Source organism: Schistocerca nitens, chromosome 4, assembly GCF_023898315.1.
Source record: "Schistocerca nitens isolate TAMUIC-IGC-003100 chromosome 4, iqSchNite1.1, whole genome shotgun sequence".
NCBI classification, from domain to species: Eukaryota; Metazoa; Arthropoda; class Insecta; order Orthoptera; family Acrididae; genus Schistocerca; species Schistocerca nitens.
The window spans coordinates 947230163-947235304 of NC_064617.1; positions in this window are offsets into that span (position 1 = coordinate 947230163).

The window sequence follows — 5142 nt, forward strand, 5'->3', positions numbered from 1 at the left end:
TAGTAGTTGAATGAAACGCACAGTGTCTTGAAAGGAGAATATAAAATGAACACTAACAAAACCAAAACAAGAATAATAGAATGCAATCGAAATCCATCAGGCGATGGTAAGGAAATAGATTAGGAAAATAGGCACTACAAGTAGGATGAGTCTTGCTATTTGGGTAGTAAAATAATTGATGATGGCCGACGTAGAGAGGATATAACAAGCAGAACGGCAACGGCGGGAAAAGCGTTCCTGAAGAAGAAAAATTTGTTAACACAGAATATAGATTTAAGTTTTAGTAGATCTTTTCTCAAGAATTTTTGTGTGGAGTCCAGCCTTCTGTGGAAGTGAAACCCGAACTATAAACAGTTCAGACAAGAAAAGAATAGAGGCTTTTGGTAAGTCCTGCTACAGAATAATGCTGAAGAATAGATGGGTAGATCAAGTAACTAATGAGGAGGTACTGAAAAGAACTGGGGAGAAAGAAATTTGTAGTATAACTTGACTAAAGGAAGGGATCGGTTGCTTTAATACATTCTGAGACATTAAGTTTACTGTTGGAGAGAGGTGTGATGGTAAAACTTGTAGAGGATGACAAAGAGATGAATACAGTAAGCAGTATCAAAAGGATGTAGGTTAAGGTAGCTATTCGGAGCTAAAGAGCCTTGTACAGGATAGAGTAGTGTGGAGAGCTGCATCAAACCAGTCTTCTGACTGAAGACTACAAAAACAGCGGTGTTCTTCGAAGTTTAGTCATAACTTTATGCAGTAGCCTGTAAATAAAATTACCGCTGAACCAGACAAATCGCCCGCCCATGGGTGTTTACAAGTTAGTGCGATCGGCGCGAAGACGGGGCAGGTCGCTAATACTTTTACAAATTTCGGAGTTAAGCGTTATTTTTTTGTTTTTGAATTATATCCATCTACCATAAATGTGTACATTTATACTACTTTATTTAATGAAAGGAAAAAGACTGGTTGATTTAACTTTTCTATCGCTGTATTTAAAACTTCTGAAAATCGATATTTTTCTTTCGATAGTTTTATGGGTATGATCCTTTCTCACGATACTACTCGTGAGTAACGTATCGATACCTTTCCGTGTCCCTGCTACTGTGCTATTATATTTCATCTGGGAATAGCACTTATGAGGTGGGACCAAAATATGACGGGAATTTTTTATGATTCTGTGGACTTTATATGTCCGATTTTCAAAATTTTTTCTTTATCTTGTTGGTACACATGTTCCTGGGGTACGTTTGCATTTTCAGCTGTTTTGAATATTTTCTTTATTGTTGACAGTCGAAAAGGTTGTATGTGTTTTCTGGTGCTGGGCGAATTTTTCCTTACCGAAAAGATGAATCAAAGAAATTGATTTAAATTTTCCTTGAAAAATGGAATAAAGTGCAGTACCGCATTCAAAATGTTGCTGTGGCTTTTGGCAAAGCTATTACGAGTAAACTATAGAGTTTACGGAGGTATAAATGTTTCAAAAAGGGTTGAGAAGACGTTGAAGACGAAGCCCTACAGCTGGTTCAAATGGTTCAAATGGCTCTGAGCACTATGGGACTTAACATCTGAGGTCATGAGTCCCCTAGAACTTAGAACAACTTAAACCTAACTAACCTAAGGACATCACACACATCCATTCCCGGGGCAGGATTCGAACCTGCGACTGTAGCGGTCGCGCGGTTCCAGACCGAAGCGCCTAGAACCGCTCGGCCACCCTGACCGGCGAAGCCCTATAGCATCAATTACTGACGACAATGTAGAAGATGTAAAGAAAATGGTTCAGGAAAATCACCGAATAGTCATCAGAGATGTTGCTGAGAATGTTGGCATGTTCTTTAGCTTATGCCAAGCATTTTTTCGGATTTTTTGGGTAGGGAACGAGCAGCAGGGATGTTTGTTCAAAAATTGTTGAATTTCGACCAAAAACGACGTCGGACAGACATTGTTCAGGAATTGTTGAATGATTTCGATAATGATCCAGCACTTGTAAAGAAGGTTATTACAGGTGACGAAACATGGGTATAAAGGGTATGATGTTGAAACCAAGGCCCAGTCGTCCCAACGGAAACTGCCTGAAGAGCCGAGACCGAAAAAAAATCGCCAAGTTCGATCACATTTGAAGGTCCTTCTCACTGTTTTTTTTTAATTACAATGGGATAGTGCATCATGAGTTCCTGTCTATGGTCGTACGGTCAATAAGGAATACTATATAGAAGTTATGCGTCGTTTGCGTGAAGTAATCCGAAGAAAATGACAAAGAATTTTGGCAGAATCACTCGTGGAAACTGCATCACGATAATGCTCCCGCTCACAACTCAAAGTTTTTTCGTAATTATTTGGCAAAGAAACACAAACTGTTGATTCAGCCGCCGCATTCACCGGACATGACCGTGACTTCTTTCTGTTCCCGAGCCTGAAGAGAACCATGCCACCATTGATGAGATAAAAACAGAAGGCCTGATGGATCTGAACACTATAACGAAAACTGAGTTCCAAAGGTGCTTTCAAGATTGGAAAAATGAAATGAAATGAGCGTATGTCATCGTTGGCCGGGAGCCCCAATCGGGGAAGTTCGGCCGCCAAGTGCAATTCCTTTTTCAGTCGACGCCACATTTGGCGACTTGCGCACCAATAATGAGGATGAAATGGTGACGACAACACAACACCCAGTCCCCGAGTGGAGAAAATCTCCAACCCGGCCGGGAATCGAACCCGGGCCCACTTGTATGCGAGGCGAGCACGTTACCACTCGTATTAGTAGGCGGACAAAAGATTGGAAAAAGCGCTGGCACACGTAAGTTATAGCTGAGGGTGATTACTCTGAACGAGGCAAATTGATGTTAATAAATAAAATAAGGATAGTTTAAGAAGAACAAAAATTCCCGTTGATTTTTGATCACACCTCGTATAAATCTCACAGAACAAAATATTAGTCAGCCCTTAAAAAGAACACATTGGTCGCTTTACAGCGCTGTAGCTGGTGTGGAAATTGCACGATGTGGTCGTGTTACCTTCTACCGTCGACGTATCTCTTGACAGTGAGGTTGCGTGCTTATTCCTGTCGGCGCAGAGGCTCACTGCTGTAAGATGGGTCGGCGTAGAAACGTGGCAGAATTGCATAAATGTGCTATTGTATCAGGAGGTGCCGATGACCATAGCATTAATCCCTCAAGTGGGTATTTCTCATGCACGCTCCTATATCTCAACGGGTAATTTCTCCTAGCGCTGGCCGACGCAGTCGTGCCGCGTGCAATGCTCACTCACTAGTAATTTAGTTACTGATTTTTGTCTACGGACCAAAGCTAAGGAGGATTGTGATAGAATAGAATGTATTAAAGAAAAAAAAATGAAATTTTATTTTTACATAATGAAACCTCGTTTTCTGTATGAAATATTTTAAAACAGGGCGCTGCACAGAGAGGGATTTCACATTCTGCACACCAACAAGAGGTCTCTTTTCAAGGGCCTCTAGGCGTACATACCCCACACCTCTTAGATGGTCATTTTTTCGTTGCATTTGGAAAAAAATATTGAAAATGTTGGCTACAAGAGGATTAGCTTTCGGCGTGCGAGGTGAGTATCCGATTGGTGACCCTCGTTGGAACAGGATATGGCAAACCGTTCTCCGAGAGTAATAATGAATTCCAATCTGGTTTTTTCACTGCCATGCTTTTTGTACAGAACGTTAGCAATGAATCATAAAATGGTGGACATTTTTTTTATAATATCTTCTCAGTCTGCTCGTGGGCATTTGGTAGCTTTCAGCTAGCAGTTGCTCCTATCCGCGCCTCCCATAGTCATGTTGTAATCCTTCGCCTTTCTTCTGTTCTCATTTTTTGTAAAGTCGCGAAGTCCTTTCTGTTTCGCCGCAATGTGTTCACAACATCGTTGATCTTACTCGTCAATTTTCCAACCAAACCCGGACTATTGTTCCAGTTGTCAAGGTATGTACAAAAAATTCCAGTGATGTCTATCGATTCAGTATTAGGGGTACAAGAAGCCAAGAAAAGGTGGGTGCACTGTACTGAGTCTGAGAATACTAACCACACTCGCATGAAGAAGAAAGCGTACTCACCTCAGTCACACATAAGCAGAAACAACAATTTCAAAAGGCATTTAATTCCGTTTATAAGACACCTATGATTTGCAGTTAATTTAGTTTTCTGACAAAATACACTTCATTGTTTAAAATTCGCCTACAATAGTTAGGGAGTCTTACAAGAATGCCTCATGTACAAACGCGTGGAAAACAAGACACCACAACGACACGCTCGACTTCTCGAACAAAGTCTATAAGTGCAAATATATACATCAGTTCTCACGGAAACTTCTTAAGAGAACTTACAGTTTGAAGTACCGTGTTCTGCTATTCCTATAATTACAGGATTTATGACATTCGTTCCCCTGCAGCAAAAATATCTCAGACAAACCTTGGATAAATTCTAGCGTCCGATTCCACCCGCGGGCTTTGATCAGTGATATCACACATAAGCCAATCGCTACACAAAGTCGGTCTTTCAAGACACGGATCACACTGTATTCTTCAACAGACGAATGTAGCACAGGTAAAAAAAAAAAAAAAAAAAAAAAAAGATGATACAATCATAGTTCTCGCGATTAATAACTTAGGCACGAACTATATCGAAAAGAATTTAAAGTAATGAAGAAATTAAGAACAGAAAGAGAGAAATATACAAGTGTGAAATAATTATTATTGTGGGCTATGCGAGTAAGAAAAGGAACCGCAGAGAACCTAAATTCCACTGAAGCATCGCGCATGGTGAACTCGTAATATTATTGAACAAACCAGTACATGTTGGGTCGTAGTTATTTCTATAGAAGTGTAAAGTGCATGATACTAATTTGTGAGGCTATAATATTATCAAGAATTGAAGTGATACTGATCGTTAACATATATTGACCATTGTCCATGGCAATTACAGAAGAGTAATGAATTTATATGGTAACTCAAAGGGAAAGCAATTGGAACAAATTTGTAAGGTAATGCAATTTTGCATATTTATTTTTAAGTGCGCAGCACTGTGATATGTGGATTTGGCTGAATTTTACAATACTGACCTTCGAATGTAGAAACTAAAAATCTTCCATCAGATTTAATGTGTTGGTTGATTAGGTATATCCGAC